The following is a 10,558-nucleotide window of genomic DNA, read 5'->3' as shown; positions in this document are numbered from 1 at the left end:
GCACCTTAGAGACTAACCAATATGTTTGAGCATAAGCTTTCGTGAGCTACAGCTCACTTCATCGGATGCTTATGCTCAAATAAATTGGTTAGTCTCTAAGGTGCCACAAGTCCTCCTTTTCTTTTTGTGAATAATGCAAGGCATCCGGTCACTGCTGTGAATCATCACTCAGGGACAGGCCCGGAAAGTGCTGAGCATGTACAAGCCCCACCGACTTCAGCAGCAATGGCAGATGCGGCAGGCCTCTCTGGACTAGTTCCTCACAGCCATAATCTGTAAATCAGTGCAGTTCTATTGTAATATGGGCATTGTAATCCTTGGGAAAAAAAAAATTAAGACCCACATGTTAAACTGGTGTGAACTGGCATGGATTTAAAGGGAGATGTGCTGATTTACATTAACTGATGATCTGACTTTTAATGTTTGATCAAGGACTGCAATACATATTATAAAACTGGAGATGGTCAAAATTGTTTGGAAAAAATTAAAAAGTGGCTTCCCCCCAAATTAAAAATTGCACACAAATACATCAAATATTTAAATTTTTTCTGGATTTTTTTCCCTCCCAGTGAAACCAATTTTTCCCCTCTTCACTGGTCTCCGTTTTTACTCTCCCTCCCTTTTTCCTTATTGTTGTTTTGTTTTTTTTAAAGATGGGGCGGGGGGGAATGGGAGGGGAACCCCCACCAAAACTAACATTTTAGGTTTAAAAAAAAATTGTGAACATTTTCAAAATCAGGTCTCTTTCAAAAACATTACTATTTCCAAGTTTTTTGAAGTTTTGAAAATTCTCACGCACTTGTTGTGTTTTTCATATAGGCCTAATTATAACATTGTAAATATTATACAGGAGGGATTTCTTTTTAAAAACACTCTTTAAGCAAATAGTCTCACGTGTGCTATGGCACATCCATGTGATCCAGTGAAGCCTATGCAAAGCATATTATTGACCACACATTGATTTGCTGAACTCACTCCTGTCAAATAGGTGCTATGGGCACTTAACCCTTTGCTAGACTGGCTGCATCTATTCCTGTAGCTTTTCCTTGACTTCAGTTTTCAGCTAGGTAGGATTTGTCTGTTAGCAGATGGCAGTGGGTTGCAGTATTATTTGCTTACTACCTATTTATGGCAGCCTCACAATATTCTACTCAAGCAGGGCAAGTTGCTATTTGGAAAAGATTGGACCTGAAAATTAAATATCCCTATTCATTGCTTTTTTGTCATCACAAAGAGAAGATTTGAGCCAGAGCTGCTAAGTTTACAGAACAATTTTGCAATGCTGACTTATGGGTAGTATTAATGTCCATGTTTAATTATTTAGTGGCACCCAGGTACAAAGTTAGTGGGCACCAAAAGTGTGTGTATAATAATAATAATGGTTAGTGATTGGCAACATTAATATAAAAGGACTTTCAGCTGGAGTTTTGTGCAAACTTTTTTCACATTGGAATTCTCTCCTGTGCAATGGACTAGCCCAAGGCCTATATAATATTTAAGTCCAAGTATATCATACTTTGAAGGCTTAACCATTAATGGGTTCCTATTAAGAATGGTCAAAACATTTCCATTTAAACCATTGTATGATGGGAAAAAATTGGGTTTTTGACTAAATCAAGTGTTGAAAAACAGAACTTATAAAATCCAAAATATTTCTGTTTGGCTTTGCAGCTGCAGTGCTCCTGGGGCTGCAGTTTAGTTGTCTCAGTCTCTCACTCTCTTCTCTGGGCCATTGTCTCCAGCTGGACATCTCTTATGATGCACCGCAGTGAAGGACTCCCATAATGGACAGCTTTTATTCTCCAAAAAAGAAATCTGTGGTGCACCATGGGAGATGTAGTCCAACCAGGGAGGCCAAAGGGACCATCCAGCCCCATATAGAGGAAAGGAGTATCACACATCCAAACTGCAACTCCCATGGGGCACCACAGAAGCATATCAACATCAAAATAGTTTGGTGGTCAGCCATAATATTCTGATATTAAAATTTTCATTGACAAATTGTTCATTAGGAAAAGAAAAACAACCCAACCAGCTCTAAGGCCTATGGGTTATGCTGGCTCTGTCCAGAGGTGAATTTCACTGGCTCATGCAAACAACTAGCTACTCACCTGAGTAGAATCTCCTCAGAATAAGGAAGTGGTCCACTCTTTATAGATACAGGCTGGGAGAGTCAAAGTCTCCCTGTAAACCTAATGAGAACAAGGCTTCTAAATTCCCTGCGTGCCCCTGGATGTCTCACACATGCCAAATACACGGCTATTGGCTTTCATCTAAGGCTGACCCTAACTGCCTAATTCATGAGAGAGGGGGCACTCCAAGAACCCAGAGTCATGAAAATATAATGTGGTATATTGCTCACTGTCTCATCTACTGTACCTAATGGGGATGTCTGAGGACCAGTGTCAGAACAAACTTTTATTGTACCTGTAGTTGCCTGTGTTATTACTTTCATGGCAGAGACAATATGATTTATTGATGCTTTTTTATTTCCCACAGGTTTAGCCAGGACTATATGTGTAGGGAAGATAAACTCTCTCATTATTGTCCTGATCTCTAATCATGTCACATTTTCCATTACTGTAGCTTCTTCTCAGTAGCGGTGACATTTCTGTATTTCAGTCTATTATTATGCAAAAAAAATAAAATAAAATAGGAAGAAAGAGGGGGAGGGAAATCCATTAAAAATCTGTGTGCAAGTCCAGCTTTAAAATAAAATTACTCTGTTTTCTTCAGGGAACCGGCTAATGAGACAATGTTCTCCTGAAGCCTTCATGCTGTGCCTCATTTTATTCACGGATTCCCAGAGACGACCAATAATACAATAACAGGCAACTTAAACATGTATGATCCCATATGAAGACCCCAATGCTGTAAACAATTGAGTATGTAATTTTGTGCACATGAAGCATCCGAGAAGGCAATGAGACTGCGGTGTATAAAGTTACACAGGGTGTGTTTGTAGGTCCAGGGATTTACCAAGGAGCAAGTATGGCACACTGCCGGTCAGTAAGTGCACTGTGTTCGAAGCAGGAATGCTTTGAACTGGAGATGTGAACTGGTGATTAAAAAGCTCCAAATTTTATCACCAATAGGTATAAGACTTGATCTCCAGCCAGTGTAAATCAGCATTGCTGCACTGAAACCAGTAGTTGTGTTGATTTATACCAATGGAGGATCTGGCCTGTAATATTTAATATTAAACACAACTTAGTACCTTGAGGTGCACAGACAGGTTTGTGTCCCTGGATCACCTCCTGACTTTGGTTGCCTATCATTTTTATGGTTACTGTTTGTTTGTATTGGAGAACCAGTTAGGACAGGGGTTCTCAAACTGGGGATTGGGACTCTGCAGTGGGTAGCGTGATTACTACATGGGGGAGGGGGAGGTCGTGAGCTGTCAGCCTCCACCCCAAACCCAGCTTTTCTGCCAGCATTTATAATGGTGTTAAATAAATTTAAAAAAAAGTGTTTTTAATTTATGGGGGCGGGGGTCGCACTCAGAGGCTTCCTATGTGAAAGGGGTCACCAGTACAAAAGTTTGAGAACCACTGAGCTAGGTTGTCTCAGTCAGGGATTGACACTCATTGTGTTAGGTGCTGTACATGCAAGCCTAGGTTCACAAGGGGATTTACTTACATGCCTAAATCCCCGATTCAGATGCTACTGTGATCCACAAAACCACCACTCAGCTACCACCTCACCCCACAGGCATCCAAACTCACCATTGCCGAACTTTCTGCTGAAAAGTTCCCGAGGCACCTAAGCCTCTGGGCATGCACACCGCTACCTCAGGCAGGTGTTGGGATGCCTAAGCCCCAGCACGATCCTCCAAGGGCCTAAGTCCCTTTGTGTATCCAGACCACAGTGTCTGCCCAAAAGAGCTTACAGCCTATACATATGACATCATAATGTCCTCAAGAAAAAATGAAAAGGAACATCATCTGTTTGGAAGGCTGTACTCATTTCATCCTGGTTATTGAAAGGAAGATGGAGTCCTCTTCCTGGTATAGCAAGCTGACACACAGCATGCAGAGGCCTCTGAATCAGCCATCATTCCTCCAAACAATGAGAGCTCATGCATTCCTTTCAACTCTTCCAGAAATGAATTCCCACATCACACCCTAGTGAACTAACTGCGAGTACTCCGAGTACTCTCTGATTGCCTGCAGACTGCCTCTCAACCTTAGCGGGATTTCAGGTCATGTCAGACTACAAAGGGCAATATCCGGTCTGTATGCTCTCCATTTAAGAATGCTCTACTCCACCAGGCCTGATCTGGCAGATTCTTACACATGCAAACAGTCCTTGCTTATGTAACCCTTCTGTGCGTCAGAATTGGCAGCAACAAGGGCCAGGTTCAGTGGCTAGGGGTTCCATTCCAATAACACAATGCAAAACCGTCTCGAGCCCCCACCCAGTGACCGGGACAAATATATACCACCCCCGCTGGGTGCCTCCAAGAGGCAATACTTCCCCTCTCGCAAGCACATAGTCTGAGTGTAGCAAAAGCCTTTTAATAACAGAGAGAAAATGCGGCATTATGTTGGGGAAACACCACCAACAGGATTCATAACACAACCCATGAGCAAAAACCCACCCCAAGCAACTTGGGGTGTATCCTTTCCCTTTGGTTCTTGAGTCCAGCAACCCAAAGTCCCCCAAAGTCCCAAAAGTCTCTTCCCCTGGTCAGTGCAGCCCCAGAGTTTGAAAGTTTATCTGCAGAGTTTTACTTCCCAACCTGGGTGGAGATGGGGTGGGTTAAGGGGCACCTTACATGGTCCAAAGCAGATTGCCCCACCTCTCCATGGGGCTCCACTCCGCTCCTCCAGCTGTCGCACAAATTGCTCCGCTCTGCCAGCCGCCCCCATGAGCTGCTCTAGGCATCCCACAAAGCGCTCCACTCTACTCTGCCAGCTGTCCCGCAAACTGCTCTGCACATGTCTTCAGGCTCCCCCGCCACTTAACACAACACTCAGTGATTTCAGCTCTTAGTCAGTTCAGCTCTTTGGTGATTTCAGCTTGTAGTAGGGGAGCCTCAGTGCTGGTGCACCATGAGCCCAACATAAATTCAGCTCAACAGCCTGTAACTAGACTCCTAATGGAATCAAAATTAGCTCTGATATTCCACAGTGGAGAAAGTGGACCTCACCAGAAGACCCATACCCCCAAGTATCAACATCTGTTCCCAGCCTCTCTCCAGTCACTGGGTTTTGGAACCCATGACCCTTGCCTAGCGAGTGCTGCTTAGTTGATGGCGAGTCCCTCCATCATAACAAAAGGCCAAGTACAGTTCCACTGTCCTTGATTCACATAATCAGGATAACAGTTTATTCCTGCCCTAACAGAGAGAGAAACTGGGGCTCCTACAGCAGCCAAAATGACCATCTAGGTGGGGTGCGTGTGCCTATGCAAATGAGATCAGCCCCTGAAGTTCTTTTCCACAACTCACCATGACTCGCCACCAGATGTCATGGTAGAGCTCATCCCGACTCTGCTTACACTTATGCCCACAGTCCTATTGACTTTCGTGGAGCTAGTCACATGAATAAGCAATTACTGCTGTGGGGAAGAGTTTGCAAGGTTGGGCTAATATATTAGAATGTCTGCCTATACAAACCGGTCACACAAGATGTATTAAGCCCAGAAACCCAGTGAGCGGCAATCTATTAGTTGTTGGGCCCTTCATTACCTGTATACAAGGTGGCATTCTGTATGTGGGACAAACACTTCATCGAAAAAAAAAAATATGCTGGATTTTCCTTTTGCTATCATTAAGCAAGTGAACAATACAAGCCAGATGCTCCGAAAGAGACGACTGGATCATCAATGAACAGAGAAACCATTATGACTAAACATATTGGATAGTGAAAGGAAGCGGAGGATTAATTTCAACACGTAATTAGAGTACCTCTTATCTCTCCCCCCCCACAGTATTTTCCTTCTCTTCCCTTCTGAAATGCATCCACAGCTGCTTACAGCACACATCATTTGTTGAAGAGGGAGGTGTTAGATATGCCAAAGTGTTTCTTTTAACAGGTTCTTCTTTAGGGTTCTGCCTGTGAGTACATTCCTGCCTTGATTCTGAGCACTCTTGTTGCTATGGGATAAAGCTGTCCAATTTCCCAGGTTTTTGTTCCTCTCCTCCTCTTTACTTACACATTATTCATCCTGTAGCACCAACAGGCCCCAGTACAGATCGGGGCTCCATGTTGCGAGGCACTGTACAAACAGAGAGAAACACGCCCTGTCCCGAAAGCCTTACACTCTTACGTCTGTCACTGTGTCTTTCATATCCCGTCTCCCCTCAGGTTTGCTTGTTCCATGTTTCAGATACACGAATGCCAACAAACATGGAACATGTGCTTCCTTTCCGTGGGTCAGATCTCGAATGCCTTCCTCAGGGCCAGATTCTCCCCTCATACCAGCTTTAGGCTGGTGTAACTGCACTGGGGCAGATCCTGAGCTGATGGGAATTAGCATAGCTTCATTGACTCTAAGCAATGCTGCTTTACACCAGCTAAGGATCCGGTTTACTGCCATCGATGGGCAGGATCGTCCCCGAGATCTGTACATGGGGAGGGAGTTCAAAATGCATGTCCCTCCTTGCTCCTGTGCAAAATTAGCCACCTCAGTGGAGCCATATCTGACCCCTGACCCCCCCAGATTCTACAGGTGTCTTTGTGATTCTGGGGTCCACACTAGGGAAAAGGGTGGAGAATAAGTGAGCTACTGTCCCCATGGAGAGTCTTTGGAAATGATAATACCACATAGGAGCCCTCTTGGTCCTGTGGTACTGGGTGACATATCCATGGAAAGTTCCTGGTAATGCAGTTCCAATGGAGACATGCTGTCAGGGTGCCAGAGCAGCAGCCAAAGCCTGGGGCACGGCCAGGGATAGCCCTTTGTACCTCAGAATCCCCAAAGATCCATGTGCATAAAAGACACTGAAACAGAACTGTGGACCATTAAGTCTGGTGGTCTTCCTTCAACAGCAGCTCATGCTTCGGTATATGGTGATAAGCTTCCATAATATACTCAACAAGGTAGTAACTGCCCCAAAGGGAAATTTCTTCCTGACTCAGGGCTAACCATCCTCTTGTGCCCTGATACATGAGGATTGATGACCTTATGCAAATTTTATCACTGCTGGTTTATCTGCAGAGGCTATTTTTATCATGAAGACTGGTGTGTCACAGCTTTTATCCTGTCCACTTCCACCAGGCTGAATTTAGCATGTCCTGTTTCTGAGCTCCTAAACAGAAAGGGATATATTTGCAGACACGTCACTGATGCAACGAGAGTGAATGTTTCACAAAACAGGAACATCTGGCAGGCTGGAAGGAGCTTCCATTCACTCTCATTATTATAATTCACTAACAATGCCTATTAATTAAAAATCTGCCAGCTTTTCCAGTGGAAAGCCCCAATTCTTGAGTTTTTAAGCTCATCTATTTACAATCAAGTATTATGGACTGAAATCTGGACCTGTAGAACTGAAAACCAGGTGCAACATTTAGGAAATCTGTCCATGCAGCTTAGGAATTCCAGCTTCTATTGTGCTATTGCTATTATGAAATTGCTGTATTATGGAATTCCTCTCTGTCTAGGTATAGTCTAGCTAGGCCTTTGGACTCTCCCTCTGCGGGTCAGTGGGAGGTTGTTAGAACTCAACAACTGCCCAATCAGGGTGAAGAACCTTGGGACAATGGGTTAGCAGGAGCCTAGGAGAAGCTACATCCTCTTATTGTCTGCAGGGGGTGAGGGGAGAGTGTAAAATTCCTGAACAAGAGAAAGGTGACAAAAGCAGGGGGTTAAAAAGGACTCCCAGGGGAATGACTCAGAGCCCCCCAGTAAGTTTTGGGCAGTAGAAAGGAAGGTGACAGACCAGCTAAGGTCAAAAAAGGCAAGTTGAAGAGAGAATGCTCCATGTGGGAGAAGAAAGCCACGCGTGCAACAGAAGGACAATGGAAGGCCTCAGAGGACGCTGACCCCAGCCCTGGAGTGATGAGGAAACTGAGGCAGGGGAGTGCATGCAGGGTTTATTATTTTTGTACAGATCTGTGTATTTCTTGTGTCAAAATCCTGTGCAAAGTGTCTGTGTGTTTTGCATGTTACATGTACCACAGGCCCCTTGAAGAGGTAAACTGTGGACCCAGCACACCCCCACAGCTAGAGTTTTGGGAGAGGGTATGTTTAAGCTATGGGGAGGAGGAGGGAGTCTGAGGGGAACATCACTGGTTGCAGGGGCTTGGCCGTGTGGTCACAGCTCTCAGAAGGGGGTGCTAAATGAAGCCTCTGGGGTGGGGGGAGGGGATTCTCTAAGACAAGGACAGTACCAGGGCACTGTTCAGATCCCAGAGACTTAAAAACACAAAGGACCCGGTGGCAGGATCCCTTCACAGTAATCTGGTGAGCAGACCTGAGGGGCACTTGACAGGATCTGTGATACACAGCCACCTTGGTGGCCTCAAGAAAGAGTCCCCTTTATTATAAGCTGTCTCTTCTCTCAAGGGAAATGCCATGTGCAGCTCCATTTCAGTGGTGCTGTTGGTCTATAATTCGTGAAGTGCTTGGGATCTTTTAATGTGAAAACCACTATAAAAAGATAGGCTATTCTTATCATATAAGCATTAGTTCCTGGTGGACATCTGCATGAAGTATCCCCTGCATAAAGGTACATGTTTTACTTGCCACCAAATAAACCAAATCAGAGGCTCTGACCCTCACAATTTGACTCTGGATCCAGAGTTCGGATCCAGGCCCAGCTCTGGAAACAGGTCCAGGTGAGCTGGAATATGAACTCAAAATGTCAGCACAGCTCTCGGTTAAATGTATTAATGGTCTGGCCTTGGCATGAGAGGTGTCTGATTTCTGCAGGTTACTGGGAACATCCACAGAGCCTGTCACTTCTGCCACCTGAATACTGACCTCTCGATACTGCAGCAGCGAAGAAAGGTAGATGCTGCTTCATCATTAACCACAAATCAATGCTAGCTGGGAAGATGAAGTTTCACTGTGGCACCCGGCCACCTCTTAACCCCTGCAAAGAGAATCTGCTGGAAGAACATAAGAGGCAGAGGGATCGACATGTCTTAAGTACAGACACTGACTCAAGTCCTGGTGTTCGCACTCTGCCAAAACACTCATCTAACACACTGGCTTTGTCTTGTTTGGAATTTTACACTCCCGGCCCTGCAGACAAGTAGAAGGGTGTAGCTTCTCCGATGTGCCTGGCTGAAAACTGGGTCAAGGACACAGGATTTGACCCAGTGAAATGGCCAGTAACTGAAGTTTGCTGCCTAAAACAGAAATTCACTGCTGTTACATTGCCTCAATTAGCGTATATCACTGGATTAGAAGATATATTGGAGGAAAAAAGGGCACACAGCTGCTCTTCTTAGATTGTAAACTCTTTGGGACAGGGAAAAGGTCTCTCTTTATGTTTGTACAGCACTTAACTCTGGAGGGTCCCTGGTGCTGAGTGGGGCCTCTTTCCTCTACTGTAATGCAAATATTACATTATACTTAATGCTAATTAATACATTACAGCAACGGTGTCTGACTGTGGAACCCCCAGTTTCAGCTCTGGTTTTGGAACCATGTAGACTATTAACAATGGGTCACGGTCTACTAATTAGTAATCAGATGTTGTCAGTAATCTAAGACACAGCAGCATTATCTCATTGGTTTGCAGCAGGGGTTGCTTTGAAGTAACAACAGTACTATGTGCTTATGGACAGGCAAAGACTTCACTGTATAGGAGGATTTGGCATTTTCCATCCTAGGGTTTCAAAGTCACTGATTACCTAAGCCGCACAATGCCCTCTGTACAGCCAAGAAGTAATTTATCACTGTACCATTGTACTGATGGGTATGGTAAAGCTCAGAGATAGTATGAGTTGCCAAAGGTCACATAGCAAATAAATGAATCCAGAAATCTTGTTTCCCAGTTCAGTGCTCTAAGGAGGAGCTGGGCCTATTTAGTTACCTAACACTTGCTGATTTCAATTAAATACCTTTGAGGAACTGGGCCATGTACCACATTGCCTTCCCTGACCATCCTGGCCTTATGACCCGGCCTTAATGGCAAACTTATACTTCAAAGTCGTGATTCCCATTTTAAAAAAACCTGCATTTTGCCAGAATAGGATTTTCCCAGACTGAGCACAACTGCACACCCTTTGCTAGAGGTCAGGATCTCCAGAAAATTACTACTCAGCTTGTAATCGAAAATCCCAACCCAACTATTGAGATTCACACTCATGGCTATGTGTTGCAAAATGCAATAAAACTTTAATTGAATGTCTCCTTCAAGAAGGGACCTCCTTGAGTTAATGTCAGCTTCTCTGAATGACCCTTTACAGTCATAGTTTCTCTTTTTTATTGTAGCATGCCATAGCCAATTTGACAGAAAAAGGAGACTGCCCTAAGTGAAATGAACTGCATGATCTATTGATAGGAAGACTTTAACATTCATTAAAGGTGAGGAGTGCTGTAGCGTAATGCAACTGGTGAATGCTAAATTGCCAGAGATGGTAGATTTATGTTCTCTTTC

Source organism: Lepidochelys kempii, chromosome 16 (assembly GCF_965140285.1).
Source record: "Lepidochelys kempii isolate rLepKem1 chromosome 16, rLepKem1.hap1, whole genome shotgun sequence".
Taxonomy (NCBI): domain Eukaryota; kingdom Metazoa; phylum Chordata; order Testudines; family Cheloniidae; genus Lepidochelys; species Lepidochelys kempii.
The sequence above is the reverse complement of the archived record's forward strand: the minus strand, read 5'-3'. Positions refer to the sequence as shown.